General features: G+C 40.3%; 1 long non-coding RNA gene across 3 annotated transcripts in view; it reads left to right on the forward strand.

Moving 5' to 3' along the window:
• Nucleotides 1–13,466, forward strand: part of LOC141374115 (uncharacterized) — a 98,884-nt gene that overhangs the window by 702 nt on the left and 84,716 nt on the right. The window lies entirely within an intron of this gene.

A 13,466-nucleotide genomic window follows, 5' to 3' on the forward strand; every position in this document is an offset into this window, starting at 1 on the left:
CCCCCCCCCCCGGCCCCCGGACTTATTTACCAAAAAGCTTAGGAGCTCTGGCTTTATGATGACTAATGGAACCTCAAAGAGGTCAGTATTAGGCATTCTATTTCCCTGAGGGCAAGGACTGTGGTTTTTTTTAAAAGATCTTTTCAGGGGCACCTGGGTGGTACAGTCGGTTAAGTGGCCGACTCTCGGTTTTGGCTCCGGTCATGATCTCAGGGTCTTGGGATTGAGCCCCGCGTCGGGCTCCGTGCTCAGCGCAGAGTCCGCTTGGGACTCTCTTTCCCTCTCCCTCTGCCTCTCCCTCTCCTTGCCTTTCTCTCTTTCTCTCTCTCTCTCTCAAATAAATAAACAAATCTTCTAAAAAAATTAAAAATCTTTCCAGCTCTGACCCTCCCTAATACAATGCCTGGCTCATAGTTGATGCTTAATCCATATTTGTGAAGTAAATGTATGAATCATTAAGCCAGTGGGAGGTTTATAATTTGGTGATGTCTCAGAAGGGTAATTTACTTATATATTCATTTACTTCTCACTTTATTTCTATTATGTTTTGTTCCACAAGGGATTTGAAAAAGCTTATAAGAATACATAAGATCAAATAGAAAATGTAAATAATAAATAAAGCCAGGATCATTAAAAACATGCATTAGGCAAAGACAAGTCAGTGGAGTAGAATGAGTTATGCAAGCAATAGGGCTCCGCATAATTATCTGAGCCACAGATTCAGATCTGAGTTTTCTGCTGAAAAAAATGAAGGCCAAAAATGATTCTCTTGACTATAAAGGCAAAACATTCTAGTTTCTCAAGCTTTTCCTGGAACTTAGCTCTAAAATAAATTTCTGGTGTGGAACTTTATATCTGGGACATTGAGTGATGTAGTAAACGATGTCCTCAATGATATTCTTTTTTTTATTATTTATTTATTTATTTGAGAGAGAGAAACAGAGAGCATAAGCTGGGGAAGTGGCAGAGGGAGAATTAGACTTCCCACTGAGTAGGGGGCTTTGGCATGAGGCTCGATCCCAGGACCCTGAGATCATGACCCAAGCCAAAGGCAGACACCCAACTGACTGATCCACCCAGGTACCTCTCAGTGATATTCTTATAGCAAATCCTATAGGGCTTTTTAAAAGTTGTGTCTTATAGCATGAAAACCTGAGGTTTGTCCTATAGTGCAACGCATGGAAGTAATTTTATAGGAGACCAAGGAAATATGGTTTAAGACTAAAACTTTCTAAAATTTTAGCTAAATAAAAAAAAATAGATCTCAGAAACCCAGAGGATTGGTAGTCCTTCAACACTTCCCCATTGAGATCCCCTCTCTGAACCAGACCTTTCATAGGGGTTGGGAACAGATCATTGGAGTTAGTATCTTCTTTCAAGACCTGGAAAATCCTTGTTCTATATTGTTCATTCAGAGTAGCAACATATACTATTGTAATCAGATTAAAATTTTTTTACAAGCTTTTATGAAAATGGAGGTATCTAACCAAAACCTTCAGGATGGATGACTAGCTACCCTCTGTTTTGGTTATCTATTGCTGCCTAGCAAACTATCTTTAAACTTTGGCTTAAAACAACAATGACCATTATTATTATCTTTCATGGTTATAGGGGTTGACTGGGCTCAACTAGGCAGTTCTTGCTCAACTTTCCTCATGCAGTTATAGACAGTGACTGGGGCTGGAATCATCTGAAGGCCTGCTCACTCACACGTCTGGTACCAGGATAAGAAGAGTTGATCAGCTGGGGGCTGGGACATTGAGGCTCCTTGGGCAACTCTGTGTGGTCTCTCCACATGTTTTCCCCACAACACGGGTTCAAAATAGCTGGACTTCTCACACAGGGGCTCGGCGGAGGGGAGAAAGAGAGAGAGAGACAGAGAACAAGATGGAAGTCATATCATCTTTTTTTGACCTAGACTTGAAGGTCAGTCATGCACTGTCATTTCTACAACATTCTATTCATTGAGGAATGCACAAAAATCTGCCCAGTTTCAAGAGGAGAGGAAATAGACTCCAGGAGACATAGATGGGGAAGTGGCAGGGTTTGGAAGAGCGTGTGGGACCAGAAATATTGTTGCAGACATTTTTGTCAAATACAATCTGCCACATCCTCCTCATTTCAAGGTCCACCAAGGGAATACCAATAACCAAGATAGGATTTTTCTTTTTTTTTTAAGATTTTATTTATTTACTCATGAGAGACAGAGAGGCAGAGGCAGAGGGAGAAGCAGGCTCCCCGCGGAGCAGGGAGCCTGATGTGGAACTCGATCCCAGGACCCTGGGATCATGACCTGAGCCAAAGGCAGACGCTTAACCGACTGAGCCACCCAGGTGTCCCTAAGATAGGATTTTTCTTAAGGACCCAATTCTGAGCCTTTAATACGTGAATAAATGGAAGTCTTTCAAGTTTTTTTTTTTTTAATCATAGAATATAGATAAAGTGACTTAGCATGGAAGATTTTCAAAGAAGCTTTTTCCAATCACTCACCACAGACATAGAAAAAACTGCATAATGCTTCCATGACAAGCCCAGTTTTGAACATGAAAGCCATTCCTAGTTTATATCTCCAGCAGGGAAGGAATTCAGCCAGATCACCCAATGGTTGTCTATCATTCAAAGAGCAGTTAAAAGGAAAGTGTGGGAAGGGGGAAGAATAGATTCCTGCTTTAGGCCCTTCAATACAGTTATCTGGTTTTCCGGGAGCTAGATCTATCTGAAGACAGATACTGATACTTGCTAAGATGTTAAAATGCAGCTTTTGTATAAGAACCAAATAGCTAGGAATTAATACTGTGTTCAGGAAACTTTGCCTAGAGTAAAGGAGTAAAGGCAAAGAAGAGGTAAATTAAAAACAAACAGGAAAAATCAACTCTATAATTCATTTATTTAAGTTTTAAAGTCATACCCATTTCATTTCAAGAAAGGTCACTAATAATCTATTATGTATATACTTTTTATTCAAGTATAATTAATATACGGTGTTATATTAGTTTCAGATGTACAATATAATGATTCAACAATTCTATACATTACTCAGTGCTCATCACATTGAGTGTACTCTTAATCCCTTTCACCTGTTGTTTTTGATCATTTTTTCCTGTTAAGTAATAGTAGAGTATTTGTGCTTGCAACTCTGTTGAATCTTGTATAAAGTATCAATCCAGAAATCCTCACTCTGACATATTTTAAGGAAGAAATAGGCATAAAGTTTAAATGGAATGTTTAACAAACAGATGGCTCTATATTTTGGAGGAAGTAATTTAGAACAGGCTTTGCATAATTTTGATAGCAGAAAGCCTTCACCTGCTGCTTTATTTAAATTAAGGCTTGTAGCCAAATGGAATACATGAGGAGCTGTTCCTGGGTACCAACCTTAGAAACTATAAATTTCAATGTAGTCTTAAGATGATACTAGCAGGAAGAAAGGGAGACCTCCCAGTTATCAACTGAGATTTGTGCAAATTTGTGCTGACCATAAATAATGTCTCCAGATCCATCTTCTTTATTGGTTCTGACAGTAAAAATCCAGGTGTCCTACAATGTTCATGAAATTGAATTTTAGGCACTGGTTTAAATTTGAAGAAATCCCATCTGATCCTTCTGCATTCCTTTTATACACCACTGCACCAACCCAAGTAAAAATCAGAGGAATATTAACTAGAATTCTGAGCTCCCAGAACTCTAACTCCACCAGGCTCCCAGATAGATGTCCTAAGAGAGTGCTCCTGAAACCCTCCTTCTTTGGAGGCTCAGTGGGGGGAATGCACTTGAGTTATTGTAGGAAGAGTAGAAACTTCTGTTCTTAGACCCCCCCTAGAGTGGGCGTACTCATTGCTTACCCAATGGTTCCTTGGGAATAGAACTCCCAGGGGTTTTTTTCTTTTTTGGTAACTTTTAGGAAGGGACAATACATATACACCAAAAGCACCAAACCTAAGTGCATAGCTTGATGAATTATTGTACACACATTTGTGTCACCACCACACAGATCAGGATGTAGAAAATTCCCAGCACCTCAAAAGATTCCTTCTCACTTCTTCCCAGTTTGTACCCCAAACCATGGGGAGGTAATCACTATTCTCAGTTCTATCATTATTGACTAGTTTTGACTGTTCTTAAACTTTGTATAAGTGGAAACGTTTTCTCTTAAATTGTCTTCTTCCACTCAGTTTAATATTTATGAGATTCTTCATGTTGTTGCATGTACCAGTAGTCTGTTCTTTTTTTAATCGCTGTGTAGTATTTTATTTCATGCATATACCACAACTTATTTATCTATTCTTCTGTTAATTGTCATGGAGTTGTTTCCACTTTGGCTAATACAAATAAAGCTGTGATGGACATTCTTAAGCACGTTCTAGGTACTCATTTCTCTTGAGTAAATTCCTAGAACTGGAATTGCTATCATAGGGTTGGCAGTGTTTAGCTTTAGCAGAAACTGTCAAGTTGGCTTATGAAGTAGATATAACATTTTACACTCTCATCAGCAATGTAAAGAATCTCAGTTCTTCCACATATTTGCCATCATTTGGCACTGTCAGTCCTCTTAATCCAGTCATTCTGCTTGGTGTCTGGTAGTATTTCATTACGGTTTTAAATTTACATTTTCCTAGTGAGTAATATTGCTGAGCACTTTGTCGTATGCATATTGGATGTTTGGTTGTCTTATTTTGTGAAATGCCTGTTCGAGTGGTATGTCCACTTTTGGTTAGGTTGTTCATTTTTTTTTCTTTTTGGGGGGAGGGGCGGAGGAAGAGAATCTTAAGCAGGCTCCATGTCCTGCGCAGACCCCAACGCAGGGCTCCATCTCACATCCCTGAAATCATGACCTGAGCCAAAGTCAAGAGTCAGGTGCTTAACCAACTGAACCACCCAGGTACCCCTTTTTTCTTATTGATTTGTAGGCGTTATTTACATATTCTGAACATAAGTCTTTTGTTAGAAATATGTGTTGTGAATATCTTCTCCCAGTGTGTGACTTGTCTTTTTATTCTTTTAATGGCATCTTTTAACGAAGTACAATTTATCAAGTTTTTTTCTTTTATAATCTTGTTCTTTGAGTCCTGGTTAAGAACTTCCACTGATTGAATCCGGCTCATCCACATTTTCTAGGATATCTCCCTTACTTAAAGTCAACTGATTTTAAACTTTAATCACATCTATAAAATGCCAATATCTAGATTAGTGTCTGATTGAATGAGTGGGGACTATAGCTCAGTCAATTTAACACATCAAAAGATCATTATAGTCATTAACATATTTTTCTGTTTTCTTCTAGAAGTTTTATTGCTTTACCTTTTTATTTAGTTGGACAATCCATCTTGTGGGTGGTGTGAAACAGGGGTCAAAGCCAAATGGGGTATAGTTATGGGGCAGAATATGCTCAGGGAAGATGTGCTATGGCCCCAACCTCAGGAGAGGAATTGCAGATTGATACACGCCAGTCATGGTAATCCATTCATTCAGCAAATATTTATTGAGTCCTTACTGTGTACCAAACATATTCTCAGTTCTGAGATCCACCATGAATAAAACGGGTAAATTCCCTGTTGTTGTGAAATTTTCCTTTGCAAGTAATTGATTAGAGATTAGGTACATGACCCCATTCTAGGCAATGGTACCTGAAGAGACATGCTGTAGACATCTGGGAAAGGTGTTACTTCTTGATAAAAGGGAGACTTTCAAAGAAAAACTCTGCCTTGTACATGGGAGCATGTGATATTTGGTATTAAAGCAGTCTTAGAGTAATACCCAGAGAATGACAGAGAAGCCAACCCAGAGCCCTGACACCTTCAAACTCCTTTATTATCCAATTCTGGAACAGCCCATCTCCAGGTTTCGAATGTGACATTATTAAATATTCTCATTGTTTAAGCCACACTTGGGCATTCTATTACTTGTAGCTGTAGATGCATACATTTCTCGGCATGGCCCAGCAGCTCGCTAATACTTGTGCTATAACTCGCCTTAATTTTGCCTTCCACCTTAGACATTTGCCCTCACACCTTCTCCAGTTCCTTTTCTAACCTGCTTTGGACTTTAATGAAGAAAATTGATCCCTTCTGCTGAGGTCACTCTGCCCCAAAGTTTCCACCTCAAAACTATATCCATCTTAACTTCCCTGCCATAACCAACTTCTTTTTCTAGTTTGACTTCCATCTCTCCAACCCTCCCATATACCAAGCCCCAGCTGCAGAGGTAGGCACTCGATGATGGTTATGTAGTATTTGAGCTATGGTTGGTGCATTTTTTGATGCAAAGCCACATGAAATAAGATGCTATGGGGAGCGCCTGGGTGCCTCAGTTGGTTGAGCGTCTGACTCTTGGTTTCAGCTCAGGTCATGATCTCAGGTTGCAGGACTGAGCCCTGACTCAGGCTCTGTGCTCAGTGGGGAGTCTGCTTTTCTCTCTCCCTTTGCCCCTCCCCCCACTCGCATACACACTCTCTCTCTCAAATCAATCAATAAGTAAATCTTAAAAAAAAAAAGAAATATGATGCTATGGAGGAACAGAAACTAAAAGCCTCGTCCAGAAACCAGACTTCAGAGACAGAAGTGGACAGCAGAGTTGAGAGAACACACTGTCCCAGAAAGACAGAGAAAGACAGAGAATAGCTGCTCAATGATTTCTGGTTACCATAGGCCTGACTGTACTTCTTGCACTGAGTTCCTTGGAACTGCCTTGAGTTCTCATAATGAAACTCTTTCCTTAAGCTACCTTGAAAGGATTTCTGTTTCTTGCAAACAAATCACTTAGACTTATGGCTCTTGCAGTCCCAAAGGGGGCCTTATTCTGTCAAGTGTGCAATTCCCCCTGTGAAAGAATGTTACCAAGTGTTTGGGGGAAGCCGGGTATCTGTTACGTAGACTTCCAAACTGCGCCAGCAACACCTTCTACAGATTCTAGCCTAGGACTCTGAAATAGAGAATAAATCCTTCCCCAGTCCTTCCTCAGGGTGGGTTCTTAAATTCCTAGAGTTCCCTTCCTAGAGAAGCCAAGAGAAGCATTTAACTTTTCGGTCTTAGTTTGGGTCATTCTTCCCCCAAAGCAGAGCCTGGACGAGGACTTGAGTTCAATTAGTTTATTTGGACGGTGACTTGAGGAAGCAAGAATGAGGAGCAAGCAGAGTGTCACAGGGCAGGAGGAAAAGGTCAGTAAGTGGCTCATTATTAGGCTGGTTACCACCAAGTGACAGGAGCTCAGCTGCAGTGGAAACTTTCTGAAAATCCATGTATGTAGTATGTGCCTTAGAATCCACCTACTCTGTCCACCATTGATTGAGGTTTGTCCCCAGGATGTTAATTTCCCTGTACTTTTGGGCTGCTCTGCACAAGGAATAAAGGAACTCTGTGGCTTCAGAAAAACCCCAGAGGCAGAAGAGCTAAGAGTTATAGGGGTCTCAATGTGGGACACTGGCGGTGAGCATGGGAACTGTTCAATTTCAGCTGACATCAGAGGTGGACTAAGGAGATGTGCCCAAACCATCTTCTACATCCTCTCTTTGGGGAAAGGCTTTTATTCAACTCTCTTTAGACATGATTGTGGGTCCCCAGAAGCAGGAACCCTAGAAGTAAATATGTTATCTTTTGTGACAGACTGCTATCTGCTAACCAAAAATCCACGTTCTCTTCTTCCTGGGCATTCTGCTGGCCCATATTTCCCAGCCTTCCTTGCAATTAGGTGTGGCCAACTGACTGAGTTCCAGCCAATGGAATGTGAGCTGAAGTAATTGTGTACCACTACCAGGCCTGGTCATAAATACCTTCCCATGCATACTTCTCCATGTTCTTTTCCCTTTTGTTGGCTTGATGTTGATTCTCAGGCGACCTTTGAAACCGTGTGCTGAAGATAGCAGAGCCTCTGCCTTCTGGGTCCCTGAATAACTGTGTGCAACACACCATCTCTCCCTCCTCCTCCTCCAGCCCCATCTCACCCACCTGTAACTGCCTTGCTCTGAGAGAGAGAAAAAACTTCTATGGTGTTTGGGCCATTATACATTTGGGTATTAATTTATTATAGCAACTAGCTTACCCTAACTAATATACCTACCGCAACACCATACCATTCCCCTGGCACAGAAATTATTCTTCAGGTGTCTCTGAACTACACTAACTATGAGAGACTTAATTATGAAAGACTTAAAAGTTTAGAAAGATAATTATAAAATTGATACATACACATGTACAAATATTAAACAATACAAGAGAGTCTAAAGTCAAAGTAAAAGACTCTTGTCTCCTTTCTCACCCCATTCCCAGCCCCACACCATTAGATAACCACTTTAAACTATTCCTCCCATTATTTTCCTGATTGTTACCTCCATATAATCTCCTATTTGTAGTTTTACCAGTGTTAAAAATTATTTAGTGGCATCCCACTATGAAAGATGAGTAGTTACCAAAGTTGTTTCTTTAACCTAGGAATGTGAAAGAGTTCTAGACAGAAGAAACAAAGTGGTAGAAGGAGCTCACACCTGCTTTAATTATATGAAAGAGAAGCAGCACGGTAATGTGGGACAAACACAAACTTTGAACTCAGATTTGTGTGGAGTTTAGCTTCTACCCCTTATTTGCAAAATTAGGAGTTTGTGAGAAATGATGCATCTGCTGGTGTTGTTCTGGGTTCATCCCTAGAAATATTTTCAGGTAGTTGCGCTCTATGGTAGTTGCCAATTAATCTTAGTGTCAAATCTGAAGACCAAAGTGTTCTGGAGGGTAACCTGTATGAAGTGCCTTGCACATATATTACTAGAAACAGATCCTTAGGTCCCTGAATCAACAATTCCACCGAAGTCAGCACGTCTTGCTCCAGCCGATAGAGGGCAGTAAGAGACACAGAGTGCACTTGCCTTTAGAGCAAGGAAAGTCTTGCTTAGCAAGTTGAAGTAGTAGTTCAATTGTTATCAGCCTATCAATGCTGGCTGGAGCTCAGAAGTATATAAAATTCTCACATGATATGTCCATCAAAAATGACTTCAAAAAAATCCACCAGATTTCTTGAAACATCAAATAATAAATTTGTGTTTACATCAACAATAATAACATAATAAACATAATAATAAAATAATATAATAACATTACATATTCATTCAGAAATAATCAACCTACATATTTAGATACTTTGCTCAACCATTAGGTACCAGCCATAAGAAGATTTTCGTCATGTTGCTACCGTGTTGTTATATGAAGAAAATAGCTCATTTTTTGTTCTCTGTACTATGTCCAAAGTGATTCTTGTGCTGATTCATGTTACTAAACAAATGATATCATCTAGAATCTACAACAGAGTGTTCTTTAGTGACACTCTTCTCCTTCAGTCTGCTTCAATGTTCCACTATGGAATTTTTTAGATTGGAAAAATAACAAACTCCTAACTGACTATTCAGTAATGGGAATTCTCAGGAATCCTTAAATTACATAAATAAATCACGGAGGGAGTCTGCCTGAGACCGGATGTGCTACCATGGATGGAAAGATAAACGTCAGGCTTTCAGACTTGGAAAAATAAGTCACTTTTTCCCATTGCTACTTGATCTTAGAATTTAGATACATTTTGATTAATTCCAAGTTCAAGTGGGAGGATAATATGGGAGAGTAGGTATAAGGGAAGAAGGAAGATGGGAATATGCTTCAATATCATTCTTGAATTTCTTTTTAGAAATAAGCCTGCCAGGATGATAGTTGGGAGCCTTATCTTAAAAAGGCATCAGTTGCCAGAACAATAAAACATCTGACACACAAATGAATTTAATATTCAAAAGAAAAATAAATTATTAATATATATTTTAAACATCTCTATATAATAATAAAAAAACTAATGTCTATCAGAAATTTTCTTAGTTAAATGCACAATTCATTCTCAATTTTGCTGCATGTATCACTAGACTCTTTCTTCTCTGAGAATTCTCACTGACCCTATGGGTTTGCGTATTTAAGTAGAAAAGGAAAACACCATCCTTCAAATATTCAGTTTATTTGGTATAAGTGTTAGGAAAGTTACCTTTTTAAAGTAAAACTCATCAGGGGGCGCCTGGTTGGCACAGTCTGTCGAGTATCTGACTCTTGGTTTGGGCTCAGGTCGTGATCTCAGGGTCACGATCTCAGGGTTGTGATCTCAGGGTCGTGAGACAGAGCCAGGCATTGGGCTCCACACTCAGCGAGGAGTCTGCTTAAGACTTTCTCTCCCTCTGCATCTCCCGCTCCCTCTCTCTTTCTCTTTCTCTCTCTCAAATAAATAACTAAATCTTTAAAATAAATCTCATCAGGAGGTAACAGACAGGGTCTGTGTTAGGCAGACGGGTCTCCTATTTCCGATCTACTACTGACTGTCCATTTGACAATAAGCAAATTATTTAGCCTTTCTTTGCCTTTGTGTCCTCATCTGAAAAATAGGGATAATGATAGAATGCCCAACTCATGGGGTTGTACTTGGAATATGGTAAGCACTCAGTTGTGTAAAAAGTTTTTTTTTTTTTTTTTTAGTGTCAGAAATTTTTTTTAATTAATGACTAATGTTACCTGCCATCATCACTACTTTGGGCCATAACTTCAGCAAGTATCAGCTATTTCAGCAGAAAACAGTTATTTCATTTTTTTCCTTTTCCATTTTTCCTGCTTTGGGAAACCTAGCACTGTCCATATTCTGATGCTTGTTCTTGCTCTAGCAAGAATTTTACAGCATCTGCCATAATTATGGTCTTTGATAGGGACAATCCATGTAGACCGGAGGCCAGGACAGGAATGGAAGCTGATTCACAGTTAAGCCTGCAAGTCTGAACACGGGAACCAGGGGGACACATGTTTTCAAGATTGAATTGGGGACATCAGCTTACATGGGAGAAGGAGGTAAAAGAGATGGGAGGGGAAATAGCATTAGCCAGTTGTTCCTACTGAATCCAAAATCCTGGGTATCTAGGACTCAAGACAGGCAATCAGTGGGACTTAATGCAATATCTGGAAGATCTTTGTATGTAGTTGGCATTCAAGATAGTCATCAGCTGATATTAGTGCCTCAGTCATGAGGACACCGGGATTTAGAGGCAAGAAATCCAGACTCTGCAGAGGATGAGGTACCAGAAGGAATTTGGTTTGGGGGAAGCTGGTGAAAGGAGAAACTATAAGGGGACTCAGGCAGATACCAGGATTTATTTCAAGGGAATGAGTTAAGATTCTCTTGGGCAGGACCACTTCTGGGTAGATGGCCCAATTTGAGTCACTTGGTATCAGTGTGTCAGCACCATTCCGGTGGCCCAATTTCACATGATTGCAAGGGGCAAGGTGCCTGCTGGCCAGTGGGGCCATACAGTTACTATCTGTCCTCTTGAAACTGGAGCCATTCATGGGCTTCCAAGGTGACTCCAAAGATATAGATACCAGAGCTCTTTGGGGCACCTGGTCAACCCCTCTGGTTGGGGGTCTATTGGGGGGTATGGTGTTGGAAAGTGCCCCAAATTATAGAAATGGGGACTAGGATCCACACAAATCATGGGCTAGCCTTGAGTCCCATGCACCGGATGGGGACTAGAAAATTTTGAGGAAGGTGCTACAAAGAAAGAGGAAGTGTGGGGCCCAGCTTCCCAGCTTTGCTTGCCCAGGTGCAAGGATGGTACTTCACTTAGGTCAGAGTGGAGTCAACAGCACCTGTATATTAACTTATTTAGTCAGAGTAACTGTCTGGAAAGGGATTGGCCTAGAGAATGACCCTAGTTTTAGCAGTTAAACACTCATAGTTATGCCAGTTAAGCATGTTAGTGCTTAGGAGTCGCAACTAAACTTGACCAGTGGTTCTCAATGCTGGCTACACGGTAAAATTAACTGAGAAACTTTAAAACAGAACAACACACATACACAAGCACACACAGAAGCACTTGGACCCTCAGACCAATTAAATCAGAGTCTAAAGAGATGATGGACTGATACCATGATTAAAAAAAAATCTTCCCCAGTGATTCATTGTACAGCCAGAATTGAGACTCACTGCTCTAGATTTTCCTCACCCAACACCCATTTCTCTGGTGATGGCATTCTTTATTGCCACTTGATTCCTGGAAATTCACTTGATAGTTTCTGAGCACAGATAACTGTGCTCTCCAGCCAAGTCTGGATTATCTACAATTAGGGAACCCTCACTTGCTCTTTACTTCTATCGGCCACAGATGTTGTAGATCTTAGCTCAGTCCTTCCTCAAACTCTGACTTCAGTCTGGTGCTTTCTGTTACCTGCTGTTTCTGTTTTGCATGCACTCTATTGCACACCATCATTCAGTCAATACTGAGCTGTAAGCCTCAGTATTCTTGGAATCACACGAATGAGTTGTTTGACCTTGAAACCCTTCAATCTTACCTGTTTGCTAAAAGTACTCTGTGAGCTCTACTTATTTTTTAGCCATAAAGTAAATAAAAAGTAATTGGTTTAGAGATTTTGGAGATGCCTTAGAATGTCATAAACTAGAATGAAAACCCATTGCTATAAAAATGTCTTATCTCTTTAAAATAACAAGGAAAACCCTAGCAGAAGACTTAATATCAGCCCTTTCTAAAAGTTTATCTATGCACTTAAGCAAATGTCCCAAGCATTTGTGAGTATTCCTCCCCAGGGCAAGGGAAGTCCACTATACACAAAAAGCTCCAAATCTCCCTTCCTTCCTTCCTTCCTTCTTTCCTTCCTTCCTTCCTTCCTTCCTTCCTTCCTTCCTTCCTTCCTTCCTTCCTTCCTTCCTTCTTTCTTTCTTTCTTTCTTTCTTTCTTTCTTTCTTTCTTTCTTTCTTTCTTTCTCTCTCTCTCTCTCTCTCTCTCTCTCTCTTTCTTTCTTTCTTTCTTTCTTTTTCTTTCTTTCCCTTAAATGGCTTCATGGTGCTCCTACTGAAGGAAAACAGATGAAACAAGCAAGTTACCAGAATACTTTTTAGCCCCACAAATCTGATTTGTATTTGCTGCTTAATTAGGAGTAACTACTTTACTTTACAAAATCCTTCCTCAGCAAAGTGTCCATCTACCAGCTTTCTTATTTCTCTCCTAAAGATGCTAGCTTGGGAAGCCAACAGCATTTATGTGTGGCCTTCCTGTGATTTTTTTTAAAAGGTTTTGTTTATTTATTTGACAGAGAGAGACACAGTGCGAGAGGGAACACAAGCAGGGGCAGTGGGAGAGGGAGAAGCAGGCTTCCCGCTGAGCAGGGAGCCCGATGATGCGGGGCTCCATCCCAGGACCCTGGGACCATGACCTGAGCCGAGGGCAGACGCTTAACGACTGAACCACCCAGGCACCACCCTTCCTTTGATATTTTTAAAAGTCACTCAGAAAAGCTGACAACATCTTAATAATAATTTTTATGTGTAAAAAACCTTTATATCCTTTATCTCTTTGGAGCCTGATACCAACCTGGTGAGGGGCAAGGCATGTATGTCTAGTCCCATTTCCTTTTTCTTTCTTTCTTTCTTTCTTTCTTTCTTTCTTTCTTTCTTTC

This window comes from Callorhinus ursinus, unplaced genomic scaffold (assembly GCF_003265705.2).
Source record: "Callorhinus ursinus isolate GAN/ISIS: 27379988/994484 unplaced genomic scaffold, GSC_fseal_2.0 scaffold14, whole genome shotgun sequence".
NCBI lineage: Eukaryota > Metazoa > Chordata > Mammalia > Carnivora > Otariidae > Callorhinus > Callorhinus ursinus.